The sequence below is a fragment of the Lates calcarifer genome, linkage group LG16_LG22, assembly GCF_001640805.2.
Source record: "Lates calcarifer isolate ASB-BC8 linkage group LG16_LG22, TLL_Latcal_v3, whole genome shotgun sequence".
NCBI classification, from domain to species: domain Eukaryota; kingdom Metazoa; phylum Chordata; class Actinopteri; family Centropomidae; genus Lates; species Lates calcarifer.
In genome coordinates this window covers 16,709,578-16,722,252 of record NC_066848.1, presented here as the reverse complement: position 1 = coordinate 16,722,252, position 12,675 = coordinate 16,709,578, and the positions used below count along the sequence as shown (strand labels likewise).

The window sequence follows — 12,675 nt, the reverse complement described above, 5'->3', positions numbered from 1 at the left end:
TATATTCACCCAAAGGGATTCAATGCAGCGTTCTGATGCACAGCCGTGGCAGGAAGGAAGGAAGGAAAGAAGGACATTTACTCCTCCTGTCTACAGTTTTCTTGTCAATCCAACATTTATGCTGTCAAACATAAATGTTAAGGAGTATGAAGTGTTGAGGAGAGATGCCAGAGAAACCCTCTTTCTGAGGATAAGAAAGATGCTATTTTATCATTGACTTACTGTCAACAAATGATTTGAAAGGGTAAAACCAGCACAAAAACAATCCATCTGTTTAGCCAGATTCTAATATTGCTTATGCCTTTGTGCCTTACACCTCTCAAAAACACACAAAAGATCCACAGCGTTGCAATGGGTGGCATATACTTTCACCATGTGTCATTGTTTCAGGTGATAAAAGAGGTAGTAGACGCGTAAAAAGGAAGTAGTTAGGGCAGTGAATTAGTCCTAGCCAAAGCAGAAAGTTTTTGTTATTTTGCCGTCGGGAAAACCTTACCACAACTGTTTTACCTCCTTATTGGATACAGTTACCCTGAACTGCAGGGCTAAACCAGGTTAACCTAGAGCTTACACTTGATGAAGGTGTATCTAATTTGTGTTCTTCTCATCTAATTCTTTTGAGAAGTTTAATCTTTACTGCATTTTTTAAACTTGCAGTCTGTTTTAGAATTTATGCTATTTTCACAAAAAGCTGTGAGAATTTGCAGTGGCTTGATCTCTGTATAACCCTGAATGTTGGCTCCTCTGTCTCCTTCTCCCAGGTGTTCTCCAAGTCATTGTGAGCATGGAGGCAGCTGCAGTCAATCATGGAGCACCTTTCACTGTAACTGCACTGGCACCAGCTACAATGGAGCAACCTGTCACAGCTGTAAGGGCCTAACGCTTTGGCGATTATTGTTCTTCAAAGGTCAAAAATACAGAATGGATTCTGTGTGCACACTTGTGTCCACATGTTTCCTGTAATGAGACAACCTGCTGCCTTTAATGTCAGGGCCCTGCAGACATTGTTGGAGCAGAAGGTTAGGCTGAGATCAAACCTCTCTGCTCCAATCATCACTGTGTGGGTGCTAAGAAGTCTCAGTCCAGGGGAAACAAATCAACACAACGAGAAAGGGATTTAGAGGAGGAGTAGGAATAAGGGTGGAAGATTAAAAAGGCTAAAAAGGTTTTTTTGTCTCCATCCAGTTCTTTTGACTATTGTGTTTTCATGTACAGTATAGATATGCTCTAATAGAGTATAAATGTTTTGTTATAAAGACCCAGTGAAGACAGCATGTTTTTACAACACTTAAGTAATAGTACAAGAGTACAATATTCAAAGCTGAAATGTTATACTCATTGAAGTCCATACTACTAATACCTCTGCTGCTTTACTGGTTTCCTTTCATGGTTTCCAAAAATATTTTGTATAGTGTCCTGTATTGTCCTCTCCTGTGGAGAGGAGAGTCAGTGTGGATCTGTTTTGGGAAGAAGCTTTGGAAAAGAGTTATATTACTCTCATCTCCACTGTACTTTGCAGTCATGCTTAACCTGTAAAATGCTAAAAGAGACCAAAGACAGAAGAAGAGAAACAAAGGGAAAGAAAGAAGAAAAGAGAAAGAAGAATTTAAACCTGTGGGGATAAGTCCCTGTGACAGTAAAAATGTATAAAAACACCTATCCAAGAAAAAGTAAGGATAAAATGAACATAAATGGCTGTGATAGTGATGATGATGATAATGCTTGTCTCTCTCCTCAGCGATCTACGAGCAGTCCTGTGAGGCATACAAACACAAAGGGAACACATCGGGGTATTATTACATTGATGTGGATGGCAGCGGACCCATCAGACCTCAGCTAATATACTGCAACATGACAGGTAGCTGACACACACATCAAAACACACACACATCAAAACACACCATACAGCCCCTGGTGTCCAGTCTCTCCCTCTCTCTCTTTCATCCTGCCTGTATCTGCTGCCTGTCAGTCCTGCAGAGTATGACATCTTAAAGGTGAATTTCTTATACACACACAAATAGAAATGAAAAGTTAAAAATATATCCTTTGTCTTTTTCTTGGTCTCTGTCTCCACCAGAGGACAAGACAGTGGACAGTGATTCAGCACAATAACACAGAACTGACCAGAGTTAGACCATCGCCGGGGAAGAGTCGGCACTCAGCTCACTTTGAGTATGCATCTGAAGAGAAGCAGCTGGCAGCCATCATCAGCCAATCAGAGCACTGTGAGCAGGAACTGACCTATCACTGCAGGAAATCACGACTTCTCCACACACCAGGTTAGAAGTTGACATTCTGTGACACCACATAGAAACACCGTCAGTAAGTCTGAAGGTGTCTGTATTTGTGATTAATCATGACTCACCTCCTATCTGGGACTGAAAAGATGGTCCGCACAGAGTAAACCATTTAGGCTTTTATCACTGTTAGTGTTAAGGTGGGGATGTGGGACTTTGGCATTCATGGTTAAAGTTGGGGAAAGCCAGCAGTGAGTGAATATAAGTTCCTCACAAGTGACAAAAACAAGTGTCTGTTTCAGATGGCTCTCCACTCAGCTGGTGGATGGGAGGTCTAGGTGAAGGACAGGCGCAGACGCATTGGGGTGGGGCTACACCAGGCAGCCAGCAGTGTGCCTGCAGCCTACAGGAGAACTGTGTGGACCCCAAACACCACTGCAACTGCGATGCTGACCACAATGAATGGTACTGTTGATTAACTAACTACTACTTACTAACAATTACAAGACAACATAACCGTGAAGTATGCTGCTGCAAAACATTTGCCTTACCTGATTTTATTGCTAAGAATACTATAAGATATTGAATCAAATGGACTAGTAGGTAGGTAATAGTGGTCAGATGATCATGTTTACAATGCTCATAATGCTCTGTAAACATAAAAAATATTAGTTATCTTATGGAAGTTCATAATGATTGGTCCATCTTCTCTTTGTTTCAGTGATGTCACACAGCTGGTCATAATTATTTTTCCATCTTGCTCCTTGATCATCTCCCCTCTTCTTCCTGTTTTTCTTCTTCAGTGATAATGATAAACTATTTTTTATACGCTGTCTTCTCTCTCTTGTCTGTCATCTTGTGCTTGTAATAAAAGTTTTTCTTTTTCCTCCTGTAGTCTTGTGGTTTCTTCTTAAAATTGTTGTTCTGCTTTTTTTCTTCCCTTTCTTTCATCCAGGGCTAATGACTCAGGCCTGCTGACCCATAAGGACACGCTCCCTGTGAGATCTCTGGTGCTGGGTGATGTTCAGAGGCCTGGCTCAGAAAGCGCCTATAGGGTGGGACCTCTTCGTTGCCATGGAGATAGTAAGTCCAGTGAAGAGCCATCAATGTCACCTTGTACTTTTGTGTGTGTGTCATGTCACAGTACAATTCTGCCCAAACATCAGCAGTATTTGAATGATAAAGAATTTTAATGTTGTAAAATCTCAATTGCAAACAAATTTCTTTGATCTGCTATTGTAATTTCAAAACCATGATGTGTGCTGCAGAAAATGTCTGGAACGCTGCATTTTTTGACAAGGAGACATCATACCTCCATTTTCCCACATTCCACGGAGAGCTGAGCGCAGACATATCCTTCCTCTTTAAAACCACTTCATCCTCTGGTGTCTTCCTGGAAAACCTGGGCATCAAAGACTTCATTCGGATTGAACTCAGCTGTAAGTAAAACCTCTCAGGTTAGTCTACACTTAAATGTGGGTACAACCTGAGCAGGAAGGATCATCCTGTTAGTAAAAGTTTTGTCTGGGCTGAACTCAGAGGGGTGGTCCTGCCTGGAACTCCATCTCAGGTCCCTAAAAAATATATATACTTTTCCACCAACCCCACCATTTATTTCTCCTCCTCTGGGAAATCACTGCAGTGTCAGTGGTGTTGTTCCAGCCCGCTGCAGTACATTTCCACTACCAGAGTTTATCGTTCTCTGTATCATTGTAGTGCACTGGTGTTGAAATATCATTGTACTGTAACACTTCATGGTTGTTAGAGAGTGTGTGCTGTTGTAGCTGCCCTTTATGACAACAGCTCTTTGATAAAATGTTGTGTCATTTTGTTACTTATTAAAAGTAGTCTACCACTGTAACTGATCGTGATAGAAACAGAGGTACAGGTAACTCTTTCTGACAGACTATATAGTATATCCACACAAGAAACTAGGTTATGGAAGAAATCAGGTTTAATGCTGCAGCTGGCCGTCTGATCTCTCCCCTTGAACCAGTGGCTGCATATTTAATGATCGTTGGTAATACACAGTGATGAAGTTGCAGCTTTTAGACTGGCAGTGCTAAATGAGGACAGCTTCTGCAGTACAGTTTTTCTTTATTATCTACATTTTTAACTTATTTATTTTAGTTTCAGTTTTAGTCAGGCTTAAGATGCAAACATACAAAACGCACTCTTTTTTCCATCCTTTCACATAGTGATAATTTTTCTTTCTCAAGCCTTTTTCCTGCTTATGCACACATCGAAGACCCTTGTCTGAAAGCCAGTTAAACATATACAGTACCTTTCCCATATTTAAGACAGACAGACATCTGAGTTTTACCCCAGCATGAATGGTAAGTCAGAGAGAGGTTAAAGAACCCAAACATAAAGAAAGCTATCCCACGTCTATCAGGCGATCTGTGCATACTCATTCAACATTCTGTAAATATTTGTAGAATACTGACATTTACTCAGGATGGGTTGTATTTATTTGTAACATATTTGTATATGTTTGAAATTGGAAGATTAAATTTTGTGAACATCATAAATTCCTCACAAATCATTACACAGATTTGTAAATCTTGTTTTTATTTGTGGATCAAGAAACATGTATTTGTCACCAACGTTTAGACTGATATCCATATCACCAACAGAAATTTAGCTATGAGAGTTGAAAGGTCTAGTTACTACAGTAAATAAACATTAATGTAGTTACTTCAGTCATGCAAACACATTGATTGTAGCTTGTCATTATATCAGAGAGCTTATTGGCCTTGTAGCTGTTTGCTCTTAAGTGGAAATTTATTTTTGCGGCTGGTCAGAGCAGTTTAGATGTCCAGCAGCATTGTAACTGGTTGCTATGATAACTGCTCTTTAGTGTGACACCCTTATGAGTTAGTCTGTGTCAGTTTTTGTTTGCATCACTGTCTGAGTCTGAGTCTGAATATATTTTTCCATATCAGAGTTTCAGTAAAGCTCATCAGCATGTGAGCTGCCTCTGCAAAAATCACTTCATTGTCTCCCTCCACAGATGGTGAAACTCTTACAGGGAGTAAGAGTGTCAGAGAGGTCCTTGGTCAAAGGGTAACAATTGAAAAACAGATGACAAGATAGAGTTTGTGAACATAAAGTGCCCTTTATAGTCTAGCTATTAATGAGAACACCACACAGATTCAGTTTGAGCAATATGAACAGGTGTGTGCAGTGTGCTTTGCTGGCAACAATTTCTGTCATGCAAATAGGGCGACATCATTAGTGATTTTACTTGGCTCTAAAGAACTACATCTTGTTCTGTTTGCTTTTTTCTACTTTTCTACCTTTTTGCTTTTGCTTTAAAACTACAAATTAAACCAGTTCATGAACTGGGGGATGATAAAACAACTGAATCATACACTTTAAGAAATGCAACAGGATCGTGTGTATACTCTATTTATGCCTGAGCACACCTTTGTGTGTGTGTATATTTGTGTGTTTGAGCACTGGCCAACACCTGGCCTGTCTACAGGTGGAACAAGTCAACAACAGGCAGCAGGGAGACAGGGAAGACAAGATGATTGGGTGGTAAAAAGGGATGTTACTGACTATTTACAGTGAGTTGTGATTATCTGCCTTCCCTTATGTAGCTTCTACTGAGGTCCTCTTCTCCTTCGATGTGGGCAACGGTCCACTGGAGGTTGGCGTGAAGGCTGGCTTCCCATTGAACGATGACAGGTGGCATCGCATTCGAGCTGAACGCAATGTTAAAGAGGCATCGATTCGCCTCGACGAGCTCCCGGCTGCCACACAGGAGGCTCCTGCTGATGGACACATACACCTGCAGCTGAACAGCCAATTGTTTATAGGTGAGTGTGTGTGTGTTTCTGTCAGATAACTGCTGCCTTTTAATTGCTAAAAAAAACAGTCCAATATTCAGATCTTTTTGATTATATTTCTGCAGCAGTTCTGGACACATCTCCATTAACTTCCAGAACCCCATGTTAAACTAGTCTGTATCTCTTCCATCCTCTCACTTTCTTTCTTTTACCCATTTTGTATCATTCTTTCTCACACCCACACGAAATACAAAATGACCCTGTGCTTGTACAGTACATTTACGTTGACCCAAGGGTGACTGGTAATTTTACATCTTTGTCTCTTTTGTTCCTTTTGAAGTAAGCAGATGGTCACAGAACCTGAACCCTTCAGCAAAACTCCCCACTAAAGCACTGTTTCTCATCTTAGTTCGTAGTGTACAGGGAGCATTGACGCACATTGGAACTGACAGACTTAAGCTACATCAAGCAATTCTTGTTATACACTTTATGGAAGTAATACTATAGACACGTAATAGATTGAGAGAAAAATCTCCACAAATTGTTAGAAATATCCTCTGGATGATGGTTTGGAGTGGTCAGTTTCCTTGCAGTAACCTTGGTACAGTGTTTGAACCGAGTCCATTACTTAAGGTAGTCCATTCCTGTCAGCTCCTGATGAAACTGGGCTCTGATATGAGCCTCATCAACTCTGCAGTCCTGGAAAGCTGTTTATCTCATCATAACAGTCTTGAGGTTGCCAGTTTGGCACTCTGAGACAATTATAATGTTGCACAGCCTGAACTCTGAGGACAGTTGGAGGTTGTAATGCGAGAAGTCGGAAAACAATAACTTCTGGAGTTTAAATTCTGCCAGAGAAAGGGAAAAAAAATCCTGTCACAGTCAGCCAGCCAGCTGTCAGAGAGACTGACAGCTCGTCAACTTTCCAGAGATCAACAATCACCATGATACTTGGCTGGCAGACAGACAGGAAAAAGTCAACTCCTTGAATTTTTCACCTGCCAGTTTGTGTTTCACTATGTTTCATCACTTCATCATTTAAAAAAATCACTACAAGGGTGGTGACAAATCTTTGTTTCTGGGGATACAGAGTATGTTCAGCTGTTGATAAAATGAGATATCAGTAAGTGTCACATAATGAAAGTTTCACCATTGGTTTTTATACAATTCAGATATGAATGGAAACTGTGAGAAAGACACATTAAAGAAAATGAAACTTGACATGATTACCCATACCAAAAGATTTTTAATGGTTTAAGTGTTATATTGTCCAAAAATCAAAATGTTTCAAACTCTTTTCCTACCATTTATCAGTCAAAAAATAAATTGTGGGGAGAACAGAAAGGTGGCTTAAAATTGCCTTAGGTTGTCACAGGGTTTTGAATAGGCACGCTGTAGTCGCACAAAATATCAGTTCCTGGCACTTGAAGGTTAAGCTTTTAAAGACTGAACCTCTTTGTGAGATTCTCTGCAGTCAAAATGAGGGAAAAGCAATGATTCACAGATACAGGACAATATGTGTGCTGCACAAATGATTAGTCAGTTAGTTTACTGAGAGAAAATGATCTGCAACAATTTGATAATAGATTCATTGCTTCAAGTAATTTATCAAGCAAAATGGTGAACATCCGTTTTAGCTTTTTTAATATTCACTGCTTTTCTGTCTTGTTGTTGGACTACATGATTAACCACATAATCAAAAAATTTTATACAGTTTATACAGTATGTGTAGCCTACATGAGGAGATAAAGAGAAAAACAGACTAAATGCTGCAGTTTTTCCTTTGCATGTATCTTCAGGAGGCACGGCGTCCAGGCAGAAGGGCTTTCGGGGTTGTATTCGCTCTCTGCAGCTGAATGGCATCACCCTGGACCTGGAGGAGAGAGCCAAGATCACCCCCGGGGTTCAGGCGGGTTGTCCAGGCCACTGCAGCAGTTATGGCTCCCTATGTCAGAACCAGGGACGCTGTGTGGAGAGATCCAACAGCTTTTCCTGCAACTGTGGCCCGTCTGCTTATACCGGAGCTTTCTGCGACAGAGGTACACCAATCCCCCACCAGCACCTGGGGCCATCATGGAGAGACACTGCGGAAATAGATATAGCCATCAGCTCCGAGATACCCTTGTGTAGTCTATATAACTAACCAGTGCTAAAATTTAGCTATAGCCACAATTTATCCCAGCCTCAGTTAAAGGCATACATGCATTTTTTTTTATTGTGCCCCTAAATCCCCAAATCTTTGTGTTATGTAATCCAAAAGTGTAAAGATGCGAAATTGTGGTACCCAATTGTGTGTTGTCCCAAATTCAGGGTCATATAATAAGACTATCCATGTTTTTTCTCTATTCCCCTTTAGTAACTTCAGTGTTTGAAAAATCATCTTATTTCTCTCTGTCTGACAGTTCATATTCTTTATCAGCTCGTTCCAACTCCTCACTGATACTTCATGATGTTATTCATGATAACACTGAGTTAAGTATTCAAAACCAAGACTTCATGTTTTTATGGCTATCCAAGATGTGAAAATTCTACATATCTACATTTTATAAACATTTCCCAATATGTTAGATGTAGTCTAACATATTTGGTATCTTTTGAAACTTTAGGTTCCTGAGCTTTAAGAGCTTAAGCTGATACTAGAGTAAGCTGCCTAATAAACTGGTATTATGGAGTGGTATCAAATGTTTAATAATTAGTTCTCATTTAAACGCAACACAGAACTAAACAAGAATGTGGACATCTCTTAGACTCTAGGGTCATTCAGTGACTTCTGCGCAACAGTTACTGTTTCCCAAAAGCTGCTGTTACAGTGCAGCACCTGAAAGTCTATAAATAAAACAGACACATTTTGAGATGAAGAGAGACCATACGCGCCAAAGGAGGTCACAGATAAGCTAGAGTCTAGGAGGTACACAAACTTGGAGAATCATTAGCACATTGCACAATGTATACAGCCCTAAGGTTTGGAGGTGCACGCTGCACCACTGTATGCTTAGCACATAAAATCATATATTTACCCACATATTTTACACACCTCCTAATGATCTTGATTGTGGGGAAACTAAATATATATCTTAAAGCCACTTATAAAGTCTGTGGTAGCTAATTATTCTGGCTACATATGTAATGTTTGCCTGAATCATTCAAAATCTTGTCTCTAGTTATTACAGTAATATTTACTATACTAATGCATTTTTAAGACCACAGACCTAGGCTTCTTGTTATCAGGAAGGCTGAGTCATCATGTCAGCACAGTAACTCAGATGTATTCAATAATTAACAGCCCCGGCTCTGTTGCCTGCCCCTCAGATATATCTGCAGCGGAAATCACAACTGTGATACACAACTGTGTTATAATTAGCAGCCAAATTTTGTATTGTTCTTTTCACCTGTCAGGTGGTTTTTCTGTGGCTGCCTGTTCAACAGCTCACTAATTAGGTGTTGTCATTGCTCCTGAGGCGCTCAACATAACGTATATGATTCACTGGTACGGTCGCACAGTGAGATTAGTTGTTACTTAGATGCAGTGTGAAGGCATACGGTATACTCTCATGCAAATTTAAATGCAAATAATACACTGTCACACTGTCTCTGGGGAACAATGTTGGTGAGTTAAAGTGAAATGATAAGTGAGTGTGTGCACTGGGTAAAAACTTATTGGACCTTATTTATCAAGCAAAATACAGATAAAATGGTAAAGAAAATACTTGATGTGAGGAGGAACAACTGTAAACAAAACTTTCACTTCACTCAAACGCAGCTTTTGACAGTAAAATTTGAAAATACACATGTATTTTCCACATGTACAGCATTAAACTTCCTGACATTATCTTCGTCCTTGCAGAGGTTTCAGCCAGCTTCAAGTCAGGAACCTCCATCAGCTACACCTTCAAAGAGCAGGTGGTGAACGAGCTAAACAGGAGCAACAGCACCCATCCCTCCTCCATATACTCTGACATGACCCTGAGAGCAGAAAATATCTCCTTGAGCTTCAGGACTACCCAGAGTCCTGCTCTGCTCCTCTACGTTGGCTCCTACCACAGAGAGTATCTTGCTCTTCTGCTCAACAAGCATGGTGAGTAACTAGACCCTCTTACCTGTATTGTATTTGTAACAAGAAATACTTATTTTTCTCTGTTGAGTGGTCACTGTATTGTATCTAAGCATCTGGGTTTGGCATCACGAATGAAGGAGGTTTTTGTTTCTTCCTCTATTGTACCTGGTAAGCATGGTCCACAGTTTTTTTTTTTTTAATCACTTTTCATCATTTGAATGAAGAAAGAAGAAAGAAAGAAAGAAGCATATTTTGTCCTTCCTAATTTGTTTTAATCTGAGTTTGTGTGCTTACTTACGATGCTTCATAGAAAGGGTTCATATAAAACCTCTTTTACTGTCAAATAATGAAAATACATACAAATATATAAAAAAGAGGGTTAATAACTGATGTTGCATGGAGGATTAACCAACATTTGTGTCTTCATAAGGTGACATGAAAAACATAATAACTTTAATTACATCATCATTGTCAACATAAAAGCAATAACAGGTGTTATTCAGTTAGGTAGTGACAATTGTCTTGATTTTAACAAGTTTTTACATCAGCTTTTAGATTACATTCCTGTTGATAAACAGTACACATAGACATCCATAACTTCCTCCTCTTCTATTCTCTCCTGTCACCCTTTCCCTCTTCTTCTGCTCCTTCCTGCTCCTCTTTCTCTCTCCGCCTCCTTATTTTTCTGTTCATCTGGTCCTCCTTTCTTCTGCTGCCATTCGTGACTGTGTTTAATCAACTTGTCTTGAGTTCAATCTGAAAAGTAAGAAGTGAGAACATCTGAATTGGAGAGGACAAAGAAGGCTGATAAACCTACTATAAGTGGGTTTCTGTCTAGATTAGCTGTAAATAGACTGTGAATAGACTGCTTTAATGACTTAGACTGAAGGAAGCTAATGCCCAGCAGGTCATTACCATTACCATGGTGATCAAGTAGTTAACAGGTAGCTGCATTAAAACTGTGGAACAGATTTCTTGCTGTGATAAAACTTAGTGGCAACACTGAGAGCACCTTGAATGATGTGCTGTTGTGTTCTTAGCGATGAAAGAAGGTGGAACTGCATCTGTGTAGCAGAGTCACCTTAAAGTTTTTACAGGCAAATGGTGTACTTTTCTCTGATTTGGTATTTTCCTCCATTATCTTGAATGACATGTCTGGAGAAATATTAATATTTCTTATTGTCAACAAATCCCATGAAAAGACCAAAAAGAACAATGATGCATTGTCTGTGTAGCCAAAGCCTGATGTAAAGATTTACACATACAGACTTGGAGCTGTGTGCTACAGATAGGCTGTGGGATTTGGAAACTATTGAGAGACTAACACATTGTTGGTTTTGGTCTCTTTATGGGTTTGTGAAGAGTAAAATTATTGCCAACCTTATCTTTTAAAGTATCCTTCTGGTACTTCAACATCAAATTGCATCTGGGTTGATGCTTTTTTTAGTTTTCATTTTATTTAATTTATGGTACGAAAGAGACTTAGTACAAAACAGAAACCAGAGGAATAATTAGCAAAATATCAAAAAGACCATCCCTAACCCTGATTATAGAAAAGTACAAAGACAAACAACAGGGTTACTGAAGTAGTACATGACAAAAATAAAAAGTGCCAAATATTTAAAGTACAATATGCATATAGACTCAACTATAGTAAAAACTGAATGAATGAATGAATGAATGAATGAATTCATTCAATAAATGAAAAGGTGCTTGTGCAAGTGTTAGTAAATAAATAGTTTGGCATAATGGAATTTCATTTATTACTGTGGTGATGTTGGTTCTCAGCTAGAAGATGTTAGTGGAGCATAAGTTTAACATAATATAACCTGATATAATTTTACTGCGTTATTTTAGCTACCACAACTTGAAAGCACTAGAGAACTAGTGGTTGTACTGGAGTGATCTAAGTTGCTATAAACACATTTTCCTCCATTTAAAATTCAATAGATGTAACTCTTGTTCCAGAAACTGAAAGGCTTCAGTCGGAAAACGTCAAGAAAAAAAGCTCAACAAATGTTGAATGGTGAAAATTTCACCCATCAGCAACATTTCCCCACCTACAAAATCACTTGAGTCATTTGGGTCTGTCTGCTCAATAGTCACCTTGTGTGACTTGTTAATTGTGGTAATTACAGTTTGAACACACTGTAAGACTGCCTCTCACTTTCTCCTGTCTCTTCTCCTCTAATAAAGGTGGTACAAAAGACAAGCATTAAGTGTTAAAAAATAATTAGCAGGACTGAAAAAATATGAATAATGCATGATTTAAGAACTCAGAAAACCCTCCTTTTACTCTGTCTGCTGCCCTCACTTTCTCAAATTCAAATTTAAAGGTGCTTTATTGGCATGAAGGTTTAGAAAAAGCAATCTTGTATCAAAGTAATTAAAAGACAATGTCTCTTTCTGTCTCTCCAGAATACATAGAATCTCTTCTCTCTTATTCAGATTACACTGTGGCCTCACCAGGATTACATGCATTTCTTGAATTATTATTCAAGATATGCTCATATGGGTTAGTCATCATCCTAAATGCACAGTATAATGGAAGGAACTATGCTTTCCAGAAATGTCTGATTTTTTAATATAT

The 12,675-nt window shown here is 39.1% G+C and overlaps 1 long non-coding RNA gene and 1 pseudogene across 2 annotated transcripts in view; one reads left to right on the top strand and one right to left on the bottom strand.

Annotated features, from left to right (window-relative positions):
- The window catches only part of LOC108873083 (contactin-associated protein-like 4), a 102,463-nt pseudogene that overhangs the window by 83,573 nt on the left and 6,215 nt on the right, over positions 1-12,675 (top strand).
- Positions 10,353-12,675, bottom strand: part of LOC127143424 (uncharacterized) — a 29,074-nt gene continuing 26,751 nt past the window's right edge. For both annotated transcript variants that reach the window (XR_007814812.1, XR_007814813.1), the window contains exon 3: positions 10,353-10,841. This is a non-coding gene — a long non-coding RNA (uncharacterized LOC127143424). The remainder of the gene's footprint in view (positions 10,842-12,675) is intronic.